This window comes from Rissa tridactyla, chromosome 3, assembly GCF_028500815.1.
Source record: "Rissa tridactyla isolate bRisTri1 chromosome 3, bRisTri1.patW.cur.20221130, whole genome shotgun sequence".
NCBI lineage: Eukaryota > Metazoa > Chordata > Aves > Charadriiformes > Laridae > Rissa > Rissa tridactyla.
This window is the reverse complement of record NC_071468.1, coordinates 28260227-28281037: the sequence shown is the minus strand read 5'-3', so window position 1 is coordinate 28281037 and position 20811 is coordinate 28260227. Positions and strand designations below refer to the sequence as shown.

General features: G+C 39.0%; 2 long non-coding RNA genes across 13 annotated transcripts in view; one reads left to right on the top strand and one right to left on the bottom strand.

The window, feature by feature from the left end:
- Positions 1–15387, top strand: part of LOC128907450 (uncharacterized) — a 118498-nt gene extending 103111 nt beyond the window's left edge. Inside the window, exon 5 of the long non-coding RNA XR_008465616.1 lies at positions 15163–15387. This is a non-coding gene — a long non-coding RNA (uncharacterized LOC128907450). The remainder of the gene's footprint in view (positions 1–15162) is intronic.
- LOC128907446 (uncharacterized) overlaps positions 1–20811 on the bottom strand; it is a 140466-nt gene that overhangs the window by 34696 nt on the left and 84959 nt on the right. For 11 of the 12 annotated variants that reach the window (XR_008465604.1, XR_008465598.1, XR_008465596.1 and 8 more), the window contains 2 exons: positions 8612–8883; positions 7230–7345 (listed from right to left, as the gene is read on the bottom strand). This is a non-coding gene — a long non-coding RNA (uncharacterized LOC128907446). Of the gene's footprint in view, positions 1–7229; positions 7346–8611; positions 8884–16143; positions 16233–20811 lie in introns of all 12 variants that reach the window. The other variant, XR_008465603.1, reaches the window with a different exon arrangement.

Here is a 20811-nt window from a genome sequence, read left to right as displayed (position 1 = left end):
CATCATCCTACTTGTCATCTTGGGCCAGCCTGCATGTGGTTTCTCCCCAGATGTGGAGGACAGAGAGGAAGCTGTTCTAGGACTACACACAACGGTAATTCTTTGAGGACATACAAACAGGACCTAAGAACCATCCTGGCAAAGGCTGTGACTCTCAGCATGCTGCATTTTGCACAGCACACAATGACATTGTGGTACTCACTGACGCTGGATGCTGTAGACAACATTATCTATAATGGTCAAGATAAATCTATTTCAGAAACTCCCTCAACTGCTGACGCAATCTGGAAGAAAATTCTGGGGAGGAAACAGGTTACACGGTCTGCTCTTAAATTTTTCCCAAAGTACCATGCAACAACACCGAGAGGACACAGGGCCAGATGGGCTGTTGGTCAGACATACCTCTATTTCTAGGTAGAAGAAATCAATTAGTCCTTTGTTTGTTTATTGTCTCCCTTTTTTCACTGCCATTTTAGGTTGCACTCTCTTCTTGCTCTGGGTGTGGGAAAGGTTCTGTTATCAGTAAGGGGTTATCAGTTCTCTATCAGTTAGCTATCAAAGGTTATCATACATGGGCCAGAACCTTTCATGGAGGCAACAGAGCTTTACCGTCAGAACATCTGAGATAATAGTGATATATGCAGACTGGACACCAAAAATTTTTTTTTTTTTTAGATGCAGATGTCAGTGAATTTATTTTAAAAATTCCTCCATAACTTTCCTCCTAAATTTAAAGAAATAACATTACTGGACAGCACTGATTTTAAATTCCCAACATTGAAAGGACTGAAAGCTTTTGCAGAAGCTCTTAAAAGTTTATGTTGTTCCCCATTACAACTGCTAATACTACATGATTGGCTTGTTAATATAGCTAACTCACCAGCAGCATTCACATTAATTTTCACCTTTTACTATGTAATGGTAGTGCTATTTATTAGCCAGACAGACCATTTTTAGTAATGTTATAGGAACAGAGTGTGCATTACACAACAGAACTAGGTTACACCTGCAGCTGACCATTTCTATATTTATGGCTGTCTGACATCTGTAATGAATGGCAAATGGAAAATATTTGTTTTTTCTTTGGCTTAGTAATTATTTTTTTTTCATGTTTTAAAAATAAAAGCGAAGTGAAATACCTGGCATTAATTAGAGGTTTTAAATATCTGCAAGTCTCTTGCCAAGGTGCCCTGGAGAAACAGAACGGATCCTTAGGGCTGTGCACAGGAAAGACATCGTTAGCCAACCTCAACTTGCACTGGAAATCTGGACTGGAAAAGCCCAGATTACGTTACAGTTCAATTTGTAATCACATCCAGCCCCTTTCACTTCAAGTCTCAAGTACTACAGCCCTTCATTGTATGGGTATAATTTTAAGATGGGGAATTGACTATGTATTCCCAACAGATGATCAAATGTTTTGCAGACTTTATAACAACCTGGTGGACTTTAAAGTCAAATTAAGTTAGGTAATTAATGTTGTAATGTTTTATCTCACAGATGTCATCTAATTATTATTATTAAAATGCAGAACCTATTTTTTCTCCTCTCTCCCTTCCACCAATCATGCAACAGTTTCAGTCACCATACAAAGAAATCCTTTGAAAAAACAAATGAAATTCAGGCTGAAACTGTTCCAAATGATCCGTAGCACAAACTTCTTATCACTTAAAGATATGAGAATTTCTGTTTAATTGTAGCAGTATTTCTGTAGCTACTCACTGATAGGCCTGACTGAAAAGATATAATGATAAAAATAGGATTGCAAAAAAATCAGATCGAATTGCCTGAAGCACACTCAAAGATAAAGGAAATACATACTGAGATACACATTTTGGAGCGTGTAACAGTCAGAGACAAAACATAGTCATTCGAAACAAAGCTGGAGACATGAACAATAAGTATTCTGAGAACAATGACCCTATTACACAGACCATGGTCTCCTTCTGGCTTGGAACTGGATATTTTCATTTTAACTTAAGGAATCCTTAATCAGGTACAAACAAAACAATGCCCAGATTTTCAGAAAAATCATGCTGATTCAATTTGCTTGATATTCTTTTCTTATACTTAGTCAGGGACCTCCTATCAAAATTTGGCCTGTAGGCTCTTCTCTACTCCACGGAAGGGGAAAATCTCCCTGTGAAAAAAGCCCTAGTGAACATGGCTTTCATGAGGAGAAATGCAAAGACTTTTTTGTAAAGAACTCCATTCTGTCTGTGGCACTACCTTTGGTTAGCTGCAGGCAAATGCATTTGAGAGATGCCAGAAGAAAGTTTCTCCATCGTGCTGGAGAGAACCCAAAACACTTGAATGGAATTTCACATCAGCTCTCCAGTATCAGTTTTTAAAATGAATCTTCCAAATGTCTGTGTTTGGTTTCACTATTTGAAATTACCAAAATATATTCTTCCCAGAGGCAAAACTAGGGGGACTTCCCATTCCCACATTCTTCTGCTATTCAGCAAAGAGCTTTGTGACTTACTGACAGGGCACATATCACCCTCTATATAGATGCCAATACTACAGAAATGGTAGATTAATGTAACCATCGGAGTCTTTCAATCACACAGTAATTTGGAAATATGTGTAATGAAAAAGAACAGAACAAAATCTAAGTACAAATCCAGATTAATTGCTCCTCAAAGTTAGTGAATATTGTGTTTGTCCTCATGCTCTTCGTTTTAATGAAAGACTTTTACTGACAATGCCTTGGCTGGATTTTAATTTCAGCTGTTCATAATCTGCATTTTTAATGACTGTTTTAGCACATACCTCCATCTGAAGGATTTTATTGTCATTCTAATGCATGGGAAAAGCATTGCTTTCTTTCTATCAGCTTCCTTTTCAAAACGTCACATGTATGTTTCCCTTTGGTGTGTCTGCAGCACGGTATGGGGATTTGATTGACAAGGTATTAGCAAGGCTAATCATAATTTAATGAATGGAAACTCTGCCTTCAGCTCATCCTGATGGGGTTGGTAGTAGGGGTGGTTCTTTTGTTACTTCTTTTTGTTGTTGTTGTTGAGGACATTCTTGTGGGTGCAATTAAATAGGTGCCAAATTACCTGAAATAATTTGTGGTTATTAAACAAACCAGTCTCTGATGTGGAAAGTGCGTCGTTCCCTGGCATTCCAGAGGCTTGCTTTTTTTTTTTTTTTTTTTTTTTTTCCACAGGAGATTGTAGTAACTGATCTCTGACAATAATGCTTTGTGTATGTTGCCTCTTGGGTGGTGGAAGAAAAGACTAAGCTGTGTCACAAAACTGCACATATGATCTACAGCTGGCATGTCACATTATAACCAAATAAAAACAATCTCATGACTTACAAAAGCTCTTTAAGGAGGCATCGCTTGCAAGGTTAACTATAGCAGTTGACAAAAAAGACAAGGTGCAAACCATCATCCAATTTCCCTGACACTGAATAATGCAAAAGGACTGTGTTTGCTCAGTCTGATTCTCCATTGGGTATTTATTTATATTTCCCTTATTTCTAGAACTGGACTCCTAAAATTGCTAATAATTACTTTTTTTATTTTATTGGAACATGAAACCTTTGCAACTTCACTGTCTTTGCATTCAACTGGTTTTTTGTAACTTAGCTCATTTGTCCGGAAAGATGTGCTTTTATAAATGCAAAGTTGAACTAATAAATTATAGTACCCTTTTCTCACAAAACCTGCCATTCTTGGTCTTTCAGTGTGTAAGGATTCTGTATCTGTACTCATAAGTATTCTTCATCGGTTATGTGCGACAGTTCCTTATGGTTCCTGCCGCTTGGCCTTTTGAGGTTATTTAGCTATCAAATTTCCTATTCCCGAGGGCCTTACCACTTCCAATGTATTCAACTGGAGGAATTCTATACTCACCAATTTACATCAGTTAGGGAAAACTGAGGCATGTCTACATCGGCCAGTCATCCTATATATCAGGACTCATGTCTTTTCTCATTTGTATTGGTCTGAGCCACAAGTAACTCGACCAATATCAATGGCACGAAGTCAACATAAAACAGACATAAATGAGAGAAGAGTCAAAAGCCTGTGTTATCCTGTGGTATCTCTGAGGCAACTCCATTAACATCAGTTATTTGAATCAGGTTTACACTACTGTAAAAGAGAATTTAAAAAATGCCCCACTCTAACACATTTGACTGCTTGACAAAATTAACTGGAAAATCCCAGCTAGTTTGTCAGGTTTTTTTGACATTTCCCATAGGAAGTATCCATTTTAACACAGTCAATACCTTTCCTAGACACTTGTCAATCTGTTTGGCCAAACAACATTTACACAGTCAGCAAATTAAGACGTAAAAGAAGCTAATCAGGACCTCTCCAGGTACCTTCTTTCTACAAACAATATACAATGCTTAATTTCCTACCAGGAAATTATAGCGTCTACTGAGATTTCAAGATCTGATTAGTTTCAGGCGCTCAGGTTTTTTAAAAACCCGTAATTCAAAATAAAGATATAAACATTACAGCCACCCTATGCCTGAAATCGGGAGAAACCTGGTTACTGCAGCCCCTTTGGGGAAAGAATGGGACCCTTTACTGATAAGGTATGAATAACATTCTCATAAAGCTCAAAGATTGCCCAGATATACACATTTAAAATAATTATGGTAATTAAGTAGAGTTGCAAGCAGCTATAGCTCCAGGCAACACCAGTTAAATGTAAAGAGAAAACATCTTCTGCATATGTTTGTGATTTATGTAATTACATGCTTCTACAAGCTACACACCATTCACTGGCAAACAGCCATCTCTTCTTTCATTACAATTTAGCCACAGTAAGTAACATACTTCATCTGTTTGAAAAGTGCCACTTAATAATGCCACCGAGGATGTATACAACAACACTGGGGAGCGAATGTGAAAAAATTAAATGTCATTTCGTTGCATGTGTTAAAAATAGCCTTTGTGGGCCTGTTTCTGACGTAAATCACGAATGACTCCATTTTAGACAACTAAATTACACCTTATGTCAGTGAGAAATGAATAAAACCCAAGGTGTGTTTCGTGTATGAGATTATGTGTTTGCTCTTGAGAATTATTGTTTTTCTGAATGTAGTAATTTTTGAAAATTAATCTGTACTGGGCCATTCTGAGGCAAGTCCTTACCAAATCCAGTGAGAGGAGAGCAAATTAAAATGTTACCTCAACAAAAATGGATTCAGAACTCAAGAACCCTCCCCTGGTACGCAGGCTTCCCTATGTCAAGAGAACCACACACAAAGGATGTCCCTAGTATTTCTGAGATTCAGCCTCCGGACTACCCTCACAGGTTCACTAGAAACTTTTAGTCAAGCTTCAGTTAACATTTTCAAGGAGTTAAAAAAAGTTATATATAAGTTATATATTTTTTTCACATTTCATCAGACTTTCAGATTCATTACGACTCACAGTCACATTACAGTCCATGGGGTTACTTGTCAAGTAGGGTTTTTTTCTGAAGAAAAACCAAAACATCAGACTCTTGTTCTTTCATATACAGTGTTTCCTCACCTAAACTAGTTTCACCAGACAAAACTGATTTTGCAGTTCTTTGCGAAGCCTAGTTTATTTGTTTGCATGAAAGGGATACACTAACTACAAGACACAGTCCCAGCAGAACAATGGGAATGCAAATGAGAGAAAATATGTTTGGTTACTAGAAATGTACTTGTAAGAAAACTATTGTGCCTGTAAAATTGCATACAATTTACATTAAATATGATATTTTGCTTACACAGTTGCTTTTCCATTTAGGTGTGCAATTGTGTCTTGAACTATTTCACATTTTAAGTTACATCAGATCTCAAAGTTGCCATTATGGAAAATATTTCTAAGTATGCTCTACTGCCCATGAAATAATGTCTACATCGTTAAGAGATACGCTATACATTAAATTTACTGTATACATACTCTATACTACAGTGTGATATCTGAGACTGAGTTGAAAACACATTTCTGCTGAGCTAGAAAATATACAGTAAGACCTGAATATTTGTCCTTTCCACAACTCTTTCATTCCAATGCCAATATGCTATTATTTGTAATGTACTTTCTGGCTCTTCACTGCATCTGTAAAGGATTCCAGATTAAGATCTTTTGATTTTTTTTTATTTCATTCTCTGTCCCCACCCAACTGCTGAAAGCGAGGAAGCTTAGTGCTTAGGGCATTGAAAGGCCCTGCCCCTCTTGAAAGACAATCTGAAGCCACCTCTCTGGAAACCCCGTTCTGTTCTCACCACTAAACTCCAAAACAGCTCTATAGAGTCAACCTGCTGCTTCTGCTTATGCAATAAATAGTTATTCTTTTATAAAGTATAGCATCTTCAGCAGAGAAAAATGTGAATATTTCTCCACACAATTGTTGTTAGTGTCCACACTAGTTTATTTACCTACGATGGGAAGAACCAAGCCTCAGTCCTTGCTCCAAATCACCATGACCCAAGACATTCATTTGAATTGTGCACATACTGGGACCAGGCACTTCTGACCAGAATTTACACATTATCATGGGAGGGGACAAAGAAAACCAAAACCAACCAAACAAAAAACCACACGACAACCCCACCTTTAATTAAGGTAATTTCTTAAAAGATTTTCTTATCCCTCTGACTCCTAGATACTTTCCCAAATCTGGACTGAGTTGGAGGAAAAAGATCCAATCCAAAGGTGGTGCTGCCTTCCTTATTTTAGCCAACAGCTGGATGCACAGCCATCCAGAGGGCAAAGCAGAAAGAGATGCAACAACATGCCCTCAGAGAGGACTCGTTTTAGGAAGATGCTGAAAGCCGTGTGAAGGCAGCAGTGGAGGGATGGGCTGGAGCTCATGGGCCTCGGGCCACCTGGCAAGAGCTGAAATTGGGCAGACACAAACTTTTGCTTGAAGTTCTCAGGATCAGCTGTAGGCATAGGAGTCACTCTTGTAGTCATGTCCCCATCCTATGCTGGTCTTAGAAAGTTAGACTAGAAACAAATTAGGCTACACCACTCTGCAGATTCTATATCAAAATCATAAGCTATAAGCAAGATGACACAAGGCTAAACCATTTGGTAGCAAGAACTATTTCTTCCTCTATATATTTTTTTCTCTATGTGTTTGTGCAGTACAATACAGCTTTAACCTGTGACTGAGCTCTTAAGGCATTGATACAATAAAAGAGTAACTGAAGATCACAAAAAATTTAATTGTAGTCAAGTCTGTTACATGTATGCTGGGAGTGTTTGTGCTCCTTACCAGCTAGCTCGCAGACGCCGCTTATGCTGAAGGACAGAAGGATGTGGTGTACCCAGAAATCGAGGCAACTCTACGCAGCACAGTCATGTCATGTCTGCAAATTGCCAATTTAAAACCTGTGGAAAAAGAAGAACCGAGGATGCAATTCTCAAAAACAATAAGCGAATTAGGAATTTAATAAGATTTAGATGCTTAACACTCTTAAGCCCTTATGAAATTTATAGCTAAGAATAACACTTTGTGACACCTTTCTCTAGATTTGTCAGAGAAGAGAAAATGATAAAGCAGCATAAATTCATGACAGGCCAATGAATCCATGAATATCCTGGGCTCTTTCTTCTAACATAGCCATCTCTATTTCCAACTTGAGGGAAAGTTTCTGGATGACGAGACTGGAGCCTGTAAGGTAAAGTAACACTTGGTGTGTCTCAGCTGGCTTCCAACTTGCAGGTGTTGACCAGCAAAGCCTCCCAAGGCTGGAGCTCACAGACACGGAGTGACCTATTGTTTTCTTAGTGGAGACCACTCAATTCTGGATTTAGACTCTGGGAGAGAATAAGGCTCTGGTAAACTTGAGGGCACATTGCCATGGCAAGAGAAAGGCAGGACTTTATTTTTCCTTTTCTTTTTGACTTTGGTCTGTTATACCTTTTTACTTAATTTCTGGGGATCTGAGTAATCAGGGACTTTTTGTAAATTAAGAAAGAAGATAAACAGAGGCTCTTAAAAAGGCATTTCCCCATCATTCTTTCTAAAGGAAAGCAGGTGTTTGGCTTAAAGGGACTTGTTCTCTTGATAGCACAGTAGGAGGGTAAAATTGCATTGTCCCCTAAAGCAAAAATAAATAACTTCAGAAAACATGAGAACTGAGCCCTTGGTGAGGAGGTGAAATGGGTGTCCACCTTCATGAACTAATTTATAACACCAAAGATGTCAAATGACATGCTGAATGAAGAAATGATTTGTGTCTGAGAAAAGCTTGACAGAGATCCCACAGGCTTGGCCAAAGGCAAGTGTATCTTGATAGAAGTGATCAACTGCCAAACTAAAAAGTACTGTTAAGAATCTCATCTGGGAAAAGGGAGAGAGCTGCATTTTCCAACTGTGGACCCAGTTATCCATAGCCGTTGCCAGACTGTGCAGCCAGCATGAAAGCATTTAGCCTATTCACTGGGTGCCCTTTGGAAGGACACATAAATCTTCAGGAAAGGTTTCAGTCCTTTAAATACATCGCAAACAAAATAGTATCGGCAGTCCAACTTTAGAAAGCATGCAACAAACCGGCATCTAGCTCTTCAGGCACTTGGCACAAAGTGAAATTTTACACAGAGGTTGTTTAAAACTTGTACCCATGTGCTTACTTATCTGCAAAGCCTACTTACCTTCTTATTCTTCTAAAAACCCTCGTTTGCGTGATCAGAGCTTGTAACTCTCATGGCAGAGGCAATGCCATAGCCAGTTTATACAGCTTACATCAAGCATGCCAGCTTACACGTTCCAGTTTGGGCCGGTGGTTACCACTTGCAATGAGATTGCCACATTTTGGGCCAGATCCACAGGGCACACAATTAGGCAGCTACACTGCTTTATGTCAGCAGTGGATGAGCCTGTTGGGTCAAGGCTGTGTGACGCTTTGTGTCATCCACATGTCCTCCTGCAATTAGAAAAGCAAAGAGGTATTGCAACACAGCATAGAAACACATCCTGCAATTCAGGTTGCAAGGCGTGGGCAAAAGATGTCAGCAGTGATATAAAATTGACAGTTGTGTGATGTGGCGATTCTCTATCTGTTGCAAAAAATACATTAACAAGTTAATATTCCAAAGTTAAGGATCTAACCATTCCGGTTTGCAGGGCTATAATTCAGCCTAGGGTAACATGTTGCACACCAGAGGAATGTAGCCTTTGACCTGATTAGATGCTAGAATCATCCAGCTCCATTCTACGTGTGAAACTTCACACAGCTCTAATTATCAAAGCCCTGAAGAAAAAGGCCAGAGGTGCTACAGAGCTGGCAGGTGTTAAAAAAAGTCAGAGGTATCTGCTCCTTATATTACCCTCCGCCTCCTGAGAAACAATAGGTCAGAAATCATATACACTGTCATGGGAAGACTTTCTAAAGGTGAAAGGCAGAGGAAAGAGAGAGATGTGATGTCTAAATCCTATCTGTGACTATGAAAATCCCCCCTTTGTCTAGAGTTAACAAAAGCACTTGAGAACCTAATGAAACACAGGTTTTAATTACGATATTTAGGAAATTACTCACAAAGATCTTCTTATTGCTGTTAAGAGCAGCTCATTTTCTAATGATGTTGAACAATAGCACACAAAAAGGTGATTAATATGAGCGTTAGTACAGGAATGAAAGAAAAGCTCAGAGTTAAATGCACTCAAGTCAAGAAACACCAAGCAATCTCCATACAAAAACGCTGAACATCTCATACCACTGTACTGGTACTACACGACTACAGAATAACAAATGTAGTCCCTGTATTTCAGAACGGGAAAGGAGGAATCACAGGTCCCATCTCTGGCTATTACTCAATAACATACAAGAACCTAGGAAGAAGTAGAAGGGTTAAAGTTAAGACCATTCAAGATAAAAGGAAAAGAGAATAAATCACACCTGAGGTGTGCCAAAGGTATGCTACATGCTAGATGCTACACACTACTACATGAGGAAGGAAATCATTTGGCTTTCAGAAAATCATTAGGTATGTTTCCAAAGGAAAAAGTAGTTTAATACGGAAAAGTGCATATAAGGTATATTTCAATAGGTACAAGAAACCAAACAGCAACTGATCACATCAAAAAGTCAACTGAAGGACAGGAAGGATCTATGTAATCTTTCGTTAATGACTTTGGTAACAATCAATAGAAGTGCTCTAATGAAAGTTAGCGATCACACCAAGCGGGGGAACCCTGCCCGTGCTGAGGAAACAGGAGTAATGCACAGGAATGACCTTAACAGAATTCAGCTGCATAGACTGCAACGCTGCGTCAGTAAGGGAAAAACAGAATTTCTTTTAAAAGCTCAAAGACCACGATTTAGGCAACAAAGGAGGAAAATGTGTATGGCATTTTATTTGATCACAGTCAGCACTTAAAAAGGCAAATGCAACCTCACAACGCTTAAGGCAAAGTAGAAAAGGGAATTACTGAAACTATTGCACCATGCCCTAGTACTAATTCACCTAAGGCTGTGCATATAAATTCTCATAACTGACATTCAAGAAAGGCAAAAGACTGGAAAATGTACAAAGGAGGACTATTCATATGATAAGAGGAACGGGTACCCTCCCTTACGAGAGAAAATTAAGGGAACTTGGCTTATTAACTTAGCAAAACGTAAGCCAAAAATGAATGGGCTCAATCATTTCATCTGTGCTAGGCAGCGCAGACAGCAAAGAGTTCAGCACAGCCATCAGTGCCACTGAAAACTAGGAGAAAATTTGCAACTGTCATAGCGGTGTGCTTCTGCCATAGCTTTCCAGTAGGGATGCAAAGGTAAGAAGCTGCCTGGTTTAAGATAAAGGACATTTAAACGGGATTGCAGTGATGCAGTTGTCTGCCACTGCAAGGGAGTTGAGTCAGTGAGCCCAAACTCTCGCTTTTGTTAGAGTTTTCCGATAATCAGATTCTCAGACTGCACGCAGTGCTGTGGTTTGCGATCAGCAGCTGCGGCACTGAGTGTCACCGCAGATCCCCAGCCTGCCGGGACAGATGCAGCAGAAGTCCAGAAACAGAGCAGATCTCTGATGTAACTCGATACACATCGGATCCCAGTATCTGATGCCAGGCCCCCAGCTGCATTTCTTGATATAAATTGAATACACATAGTTCTCATGGACTTTGGCTGCACTGTGAAGATTTGTGCAAAGCTGTTTCCTTCACTGATTCTGATTTATTTTCCCTTCCTTACTCTCCTTCTCCATCATTTTAGCCAGATCTTTTAATTCCACATTTTAATCACATTATCAGTAGCGCCGGTTTTTCTCTTGATTTCATGATGGAGGTCTTAATTTTCCTCTGACATAAGAGATTAGAAACAACGAAGGACAAAAGGAAAAAGTTTAGTAATAAAACTAATATGCAGAACAAAATTTAAGTAATGGAATTTGCCAACTCTTAAAGCTGACTCAAACTGTATTGCTGAGCATTGCAAAGTGGAGCATTGAAAGATATTCTGACACTAGGAATTATTCTTCATATTGATAAGTAAAAAATGTTGCGATTATACTATTTTAAAAGTATTCATCTTACTAAACTGTTGTTTCGTGGCCTAATTGGAACAAATCTATGAATTCCAGCTCTATTTTTCCCAGTCTACCGTAGAAGGCATACAAATTTATTGAGGAAAATAACAGATACAAAATGCAGTGCCCTGACCTTCATTACAAACAGAGCAGCCTGAATATTTTTGTTCTCTTCCACTTTTTCCAGGACCCAAAAAGCCCTGCTGAAAGGAGCTGATGCATTGTGCTGCCTGTGCTTTTCACAAAACTTCCTAGCAGGAATGAATGAGGGAAAAGAATGTTCAGGGTTTGTTTGGTTCAAAGTATAAACCAGAGGTCCTGCTAAACTAGAGGCACAAACCTTGATCCAGTTATTCGCTTTAACCATTGGTTACATGTGATCCCACAGAATTAGTATGATGCAAAGTTAGAGGAGCTTAGCTTAATTATGTTTTCAAAACTGTCGCAGCCTTTGAAATGTCACTGTTTTATTCAAAGAGAGGATTAAGAAAAAGTTACTAGTCTTTGTACTGTTTTAAATACACTAGAAAGCTGCTTCAAAGCATCAAACCCCTGCCTCAAGCCCCCTGCTCTGTTTTATATCCCACAGAACTGTCTGAAGGTCCTTTGTAAATACTTCAATTTTATATGATAAAGAATGAGCAATGAAAGACACTTGTTCCCAATGATACTATTTGCTATTTATAAGCGTGGCATTATTACTTTTACAATTTGCATAGCCTTTGTAGAGAAGTGGATTTCATTTCACTTCTTAAGAATGACAAGTAAAGATAGAGCAATATTTTAAAATAAGCTTTCTTGATAATTACCATATGACCTCAGGTTAAATTGAGGTTTCCTATAGCACATCTGGGTCATTTGGATTCATTAGTTAACATAAACATCATAAATACTATCTGGCTTATGATGATGTAGTAAATTGCTGCTTACACCTTCAGAATGAAACAGGAAGACAATGTATGGGGTAAAACAAAACGCAAGCCGACTTGCAAGACGTGAACAAGCCAAGTTGCATTTTTAGAATTTATACTTCTAGAAAATATGTAGAATTTTCTAGCTTCTAGACCATTAAGAAAATTCCACCTTTTTCCAGCGAACTACAAAGGGGACGCCATATGGAAAAAATAGTATATACACACAATTACCAATCCAACAAGTCAAAACATTTCAGGACATATATAATATACTGCATATTCATTCACATATTACGAATATAAAAACTCAGATGTGACTGATCTTTTTGAAAAATCCCTCTTATTTTCTACGTATTTTTGACAAATTGCACCCATTTCAGTCACTCTAAAACAGAGAAGATAAGAAACTGTGACATACAGCTCACAGTAATTCCAGTGTATCTTCTCCTGAAGTTTTATCTATCGATAACATATTCTAGAAACAAAAATGCAAATTGTAAAACTATGATAAAAGTCAAACAAAAACAGTCTGTGGTGTTATTTATAATTTTCTTTGGATTTTGTTGGTTCTTCAGTTTACAGCTGTTCCTTAAAAGTCTTTAGCAACGCACATATGAAAGACTTTAATTCTAGCTTTAAGAGCTTCTTAGTTTTAAGACGGATATAAAAGGGATCGTCACCTCAATCTATTCAGATTGGATGTTCTATTTTTCTCAGACCACTGGATTTATTTCTGCCTTTAACTTAAACATGGAATTTTAGTGGCAAGGCCTTAAGATCTGTCAGGGCAACTAAGTAAGTAGCATATTGCTCAGCAGCTCCATGTCCTACAGGCTTAAACAGCATTATACATCTGGAATTTGATTTTTTTTATTCCTTCTTTTCTTTTTTTAAAGTGCCAAAACTGCCATAAGTAATTGGTTAAAAAAGTTTTCTTTTCTGGCAGAAACAGAAAGAATAATTTCTAGTTTAATATTACATATTTACACCATATTTAATGGTTTTTTAAAAGGTGGAAAATTTGTTTCACCACAAAAAGCACTTTCCTCTGCAAATGACAACACTTATCACTTATTTCTACTTCAGTGGCAATACTTGTGAAAAGTGACCAGCCATATACTTGTATGTATATATAATGTGTTGTCTTTTAAATTTGAGGGAAAACACCGTTCTTAAGAAAAACACATTGATTTCTGTGGGTCCTATAATTTTTCTGAGGTGTCCTATCAAAAAAATAACAATTCTAATGTAGTGATCTGCCAAGATTTTCATAAGCTTCCACTACACAATAACCAGCCTGTACTTCAAGCAAGTTATTTTTGTTCTAACGCCCTTATTTGTAAAAGTGAAAAAGGAGAAAGGAATTTCCACCACGGTTGGGAATGTGGCACATGGGCTGAATGATCTTGCCTCCATCAAATACCCTACTCAATCCTTTGTTTTCTATTAGTTGGTTATCAATATTTAGAAAATGGAGGATATTTTTACTGGTGTTCTTTTGTTGGAAACAGTTAAACAGTTGGCAGCCTTTTAAAGTTTTAATTTTGATTTAATGCTGTCTTGTATCTGACTTATGACAGAATGTCAAAGAAATGTGCTTGAGGAACCCATTCTGACAATATCAAGACATTGCATCTAACTTTACAATACACTAATGGTTTGCAGACAACTTCTCCTTCTTTGTTTATTATGCAAGGAAGTGGCTGTCTTCTCATGGGACACTAGCCCATCTGTTAGACAGCCAGACAAGATCAGCAACAGAGCTGTTTTGTTAGATTAAAAATGGCAAGATCTTATTTTCTAGTATTGCTTCCTATATCTTGTAACAATGATTGACAACACATCACCAAACTGCGTCAAAATCAGGCCAGAAAGTTAAAAATATACAGGGCATAACTACCAAATATAAAAACACAAGACAACCGATTTGGCAAACTAATACGTCTACTGCAAAACCGTGCATTCGCTAACTCTACGTAGCAATATGGAAAGCTTAACTAAAGGAAATAATTCATTTATCAGTTAAGAGATATTTATAAAGCACAGCTGGACAAGACTTTAAACAGAGGGTCACCCAGAGCTAAAAGTCTTGAAAGAGAAGAATCTTTTGGCAGCAAGTGGGTTTTCAAAAGCTTAAATTTCTTAACATGAGAGCAGAGCTGCACTCACTCTGTGAAACATCACTGTCTCAAAAGAAATTATCTCCTCCGTTTTCAAAAAGAGCTCGTGATGAGGAAAGTAAGGATGACTGGACTCCATAAGCCAAATTTTTCTTTCGGGAGAGTGGGGATGTTATTCAATCACTCTCTAACTCAGTTTATCATTTGTAAAATGGGAGCATTGGTACTATTTTTAAGAGAGAGATTTGGGGAACTGTATTAAAAATCTAGACACAGCAAGGGATCATATAAATATTTGAGAAACATCTGTTGCAAATGTCCTTAAGGTGACACCTATTACCAGCAGAATAAGAAATAAAAAGATGATGTGAGATCAGCTCTGTAAAGACCTATATTGAAAAGCACTCCAATACATGCTTGTTGATTCCTATCCAAATTCATGGTTTTTTCTGGTGCACAAATGCTTTTCTAAATAGTGATGTTTTCCTGAATAAGCCTCACACTTACTAAAGGAGCCCTGAAAGTTTTGGCAATAACAATTCGAAACACATTTAAGATAATACAACTCTCCATTTAATCTCTTTAGAGGAGTATGGATGTGGGCTGGGTACCATTGCTGAAAACTTTCTCTTAACTCTTCCAGGTTGGACCACTGTGACTACTCAACCGCTTGTGGGAAAGCAGAGTGTGGTGAATATCTTCTATTGCCCACAAAATCAGTCCGGGAAAGACCCAGATCTGAGATGTGATATGATCTGATTCCCCTACAACATTTAGTCTGAACAATGGTAATTGCTCAAGAGGAAGTTAGCACTGACTAGGAGCAGCCAAATCTAATGGGCATTAGCCGAGCTGGAGGCAATCTTTTACAGCACGCACATACAGAAACTAAAGGAACCAATTTACGATTACAGAACAGAAGTACAAATACTTTCTGCAGGGCTTTGAAAGCAAAGCTGAAGAAAATTGCAATAATGTAAATCCAGGACCAGCAGAGAGGTGGGATGGCTGCACTCAACCCATAATCCCTTAATAAAGTTGTGGGGCCATAATCATCATATATAAGCTGTGGTGCGATGGCCTACAAATTTCAGAATTTCAGCTGAGAAATTAAAACCAAAACCATACAGTAGTCAGTACCCAGCAGGAACTGAAGGAGGATGAAAAGAAAAAGCAGCTTTCCTGATCCCTCTTCTTTCACTACAGACCCTGTGTTCCTGCTTTCCTGTTTCCAGCTACAGTGCAACTCCCTGACTCCTTCACTTAGGGCAGTTCCCAAAACACAGTGCACAACATCCCTTGAGTGCAATGAAGAGGAAGACAAACAAAGAGAAGGCACATGATGAAGGTACAGCCCTATGTGAAATGCAGATAAGCCAAAGCTTAACCAAGAAAGAGCATGGTGCTTTCCTAGACAAAGTCACCAAAGTGGTGCTTGCCATAAACATGTGTCAAAGTTTTGTTCAAATCATTACAAAGAAATATTTGACAATGCAGAGATGTTCTGTAGTCACCATATCAAGCATCAGGGGACATCAGAAACCTGGAACTGTAGCAACAGACGTGGAAGACAGAGAGTGAAAAATGAGAACTGAAAGTATCCAGCTTGGTAATAGATACCCACCTGGATCATTAAAATTTCCCCAGAACAAACAGCACTCTCCTGAACCCAGGGTTCAGCCTTAGCCAGAGCCTTCCAGTCCTGTAAGGTCACTGCAACAGATGTTATCTTGGCGTTAGCAAGGGGCTTTTGTGAGCACATGATAAATTTGTACTCACTCCCCTTTGCCGTGTTTCCTTTCTCAATGCCACGCTCTGGTTTTGCATGACAGAATAACAGTGCGCTGCTGCAAGGCCTTCCTGGTGGTGTGACAGCGTCAGCAAAGATAAATAAACATCTCCCTTACTGCGTAGACTTCAGGACATGCAGAACAGCTATCACCTTTTAGTTGCTCTAAGCAGCTCTGAAGGTGTACCAGCTGGAGTCATAAACTGCTCACGGCACAGACATTATCTGTGGAGAAAAGAAAGCCAACTGTAGAAGGCCAACACAGAAGGCCAACCATATCTTGGGCTGCATCAAAAGAAGTGTGGCCAGCAGGTTGAGGGAGGTGATTCTGCCCCTCTACTCCGCTCTGGTGAGACCCCACCTCGAGTACTGCATCTAGCTCTGGGGCCCCCAAACATAAGAAGGACGTGGACCTGTTGAAGCGGGTCCAGAGGAGGGCCACAAAGATGATCAGAGGGCTGGAGCACCTCTCCTGTGAAGACAGGCTGAGAGAGTTGGGGTCGTTCAGCCTGGAGAAGAGAAGGCTCCGAGGAGACCTTATAGCAGCCTTCCAGTGCCTGAAGGGGGCCTACAGGAAAGATGGGGAGGGACTTTTTACAAGGGCATGTAGTGATAGGACAAGGGGTCATGGCTTCAAACTGGAAGGGGATAGATTTAGATTAGATATTAGGAAGAAAGTCTTTACTGTGAGGGTGGTGAGGCACTGGAACAGGTTGCCCAGGGAGGTTGTGGATGCCCCATCCCTGGAAGTGTTCAGGGCCAGGCTGGATGGGGCTTTGAGCAGCCTGGTCTAGTGGGAGGTGTCCCTGCCCATGGCAGAGGGGTTGGAACTAGATGGTCTTCAAGGTCCCTTCCAACCCAAACCATTCTATGATTCTATGAAATCCGTTTTGTAATTGGCACAGAGACTGCCTATCAGCTGATCAAATATGCATTTTGCACCATTTTAAAGATTCCCGAAAATGGGATTAATACTTCTGCAGTCTTTTCTTTTACTGTGCAAAATGTAAGCTGACTTGAGTAGCCCCAAAGCATATTATTAACCACCTCCGTATTTTTGGTGTTAGCTGTGGTTTTAAATTGCTCCTGAAAGCATGTAACAGAAATAGCACAGACAGTAGTTGTTTTAGCATATAAGTACTTTTGGAATCAAGGCTTTGGCATCTCTTTCATCAGAAAACCTATTCTAAGGAATGCTGCTCTTATCTAGCAGATGTTCCGCTAAAGAATTTGCTTTGTCCTTTGCAAAATATGGCTCAGAGCCCATATCCACTCCACGGTGGAGATAAGAGTGTTGTTTTTAAGGTAATGAGTGGAAGTCTCTTTCCCCATAGAAAAGCTCTTTAGGAATCTTTGTGAAGAAATAAGCATTTCCCGATGAGGATCTGGAATGTCATTTGTAAACAGTTCACATTTGTATGCAATTTTTACTACATGAATTCCTCTTTCCTTAACTGAAAGAGCAAAGTTGGACGTATAAAAGTATAATTAAAAAATGGCTGGGTAAGAAGTTTGCAAGAAATAGCTTGTTTAATGGATTTAATCCCTTTCTCTACTCGGAAATTATCTACAGTCAGTCTTTTGTTATGAATTCCTTCGGTACTCTCTTTGTTAGTCAGAAGTTTTGTGCAAACAAATTTCTCCCTACTCATTGCACACCAAATGCTGACTGTAAGTGTTCTCTTTAGTATTTTAATATGTTCACCGCTTGATAGGTTCAAGCTGTGCAATTGGGTGTCTAAGTCACATGGCATTGTTTATATTCTCAGAATCCTTTTGCCCCTAATGATTTTCATATGGCCGAGACATAAATTTTGTTTTATGATTAAATGAAACTTGGCTCAGAGGAGCCAAAATTAATTTTTCAGGAGCATTTTGTACAAACAAAACTCCACTGACATAAACACATTAAAAAGGGGTTGTGAGCACAGCCAGAGTTAAAAAAAAGATAAAAATATCTATTTAGAATATGCCAAAGTGCTAGAATATTTTTTTGTTTTAACAGGCCCAATAGCCTTTTTTTTCCTCCGAAGTCCCTAAATGCCATAGAGTGCTTGTAAACTTCCTCGATCCAGTATGAGCCTGTACGTAACACTTGTGTTTTATGTAATTTAAACCTTCACGTAAGGCAATTTTACTGAAAACATGAAGAAGAATATATAATTTTACACCACTGTTTGTGCATAAATATTTCCAGGGCCAGCTGTCCTTCTGCCAACTGTACACAATAAATAATTTGTTATTTCCACTCTCCTAGGAAAGCAGTTTTCTTTGAAACAAACCTTCACAATATGTGTTGTTTGCTACCATTTCAAGGCCTGCTACACCAATGGAAAAGAATGTGCTAAATGTAGCATTATCATGCAGGTCAGGCAGGGCAGCCCGGTACACATTTTCCCACAATCTCTGCTCATTAACATCTAGTTCCCCCATTGTGCAGATTTTTGGCTCTGTTCCATCAGAGCAGAGAAGAAAAATGTTTACAATATGCAAACTTGGAGGGACACACACACACACAAAAAAAAAAAAAAAGAAAAAAAAGGGGGGGCTTTGAAATGTCAGTCCTTTGGGATGAAAAGTTTCAAAGGGGAAGGTAAGTCAAAGGTTACTAATGGGATGTCTGCAACACCTGCTTTCAGTGGAGGTTTCATAAACAAGCTTTACTTCTCAAGAACAGCTTGGCCTAGACAGAAATACCAGCTAAAATATCTGTGGCTAGCTTGAGCAGCCTGGTACCTGTGAACAGAAAGGTCAGGTTTGTTATATCCTAACATGGCCTCTCACCCTGCTTTTATTGACAAAATGAGATTGCCTTGATGGCCAACATTGCTTTTCACATCTTAAGGCTGAAGACACTAGCAACGTGGCACGCTCAGCCGCTGCAGGGGAGGAGGAAGGTGATGTTCAACATCACTGCTGTAGAAAGCCCTGCTCTCTGAGGAAGAACTGAGCTCACACACACGGCAATGAGCTTTGCAAACTTCAAAAGTTTCCCAGATCAGCTAAAAGGCCCTCATAAAGCACTTTCAGTTACCGCGAGCAAGTTTCATAACTGTCGTAACAACGCAGAGACCTTCAGCACTAATTTTCCCCCTGAAAGTACTAATGCATATTTCTAAGATTTTAACATTAAGACACAGGCAAGAGAAGTGAAAACCTGCTAAATACTCGTCATGCCATTGCAGAACCTTAACACTTAGCCATTATAAATGTCTTTCACTCCGAAACCATTCCTGAAACTGAAAAGCAATACCTTCATCTCACAGGCAGTGACCCAGGAACAAGGCTGTGTTAAATACTTGTCCCACAGCAGAGATCCTGCAGCAGAAATGGCATCCAAGTCCCCCGAGACAACTTCAGGGCTTTCCGTGAGACACCATCCTTCTTGTCCAGAGAAAAAGTGTGACAGCTTCTATAAAAGCTCAGAAATTTTCCGTTTTCAAACACAGAAGCAAGGAGAAAGCAGTGTGACAGATAAGGCCACAAACCGGTGTTTGGGTCTGATTATACACAAAAACTGAACACATGAAACTCTCTCCTTTTTTTTTTTATCACAGAGCTAATTACGTTTACATGAAGTTGCTACTGGAACAGCAACATAGATGAATTTTTCCCCACAGTAAAATATTATCAAATGTTAACTGCTCTCCTTTTATTACCATTTATAATTTCTGATCCATAGCAACCAACAGCACTGCTTCAGCAGGAACTGTCTTACTAACCATTACCAAATCAAGACCTTTTTAACACTCTGTAGTTATCACCAACGTTGAAAAGAAAAAGCCCCAAGATGACGAACAAGATGGTGGGCATTACAATAGATGTAGGCATGGACAGAATCCCAGGAAACTTTAGGAAAATAGTTTCTAAGCTTCACTTTACAATTTTGTGGAGCATGGGTATTTGTCACAGATGACAGAAAAATCAAATCTGTTGATACTTGATTCCATCAGTTGAATTTCAGTCTTTAAACTGTTAATGCCGCTTCTCTTCCTCCAGAGAACTGTCAGCACCATTAACCACCTCACACACCGTGGCTGGGCACCAGGGACGTATCCGCTTGTAGCACGCACGCGGGCGCAGCATGAAGTTTTTTAAAGCACCTAATGTATTTCTATATGTGCATTTATCCAGACAGAAAATTTTCTGTTCAAAAACTTTTTGTAAGCTACAGCCGTCCTAAAAAGAGATGGTGTACACTAATCTGGATGCATCTTTGTGGTGATGATGATTCAGTCACATTATTTCTGAACTGGATTGTATCTGGCCAGCCCAGAGCATAGGCAGGATACAAAATACTTCAGACAAACGGCCACGAAAAATTTAATATCTTTAAAAATGTCAGACAATGGATGCTTTTAACGCGGTTTAGAGATGGCAGAAAATATTGGTTTCACATGAAAACACAGAGCTGGACAGGAAAGTAAATACAGAGAGTGCACCCTGTATGCCTTACAAATGTAATCTAAGTTTATTTATAAATACACCAGAAGATGAGAAATG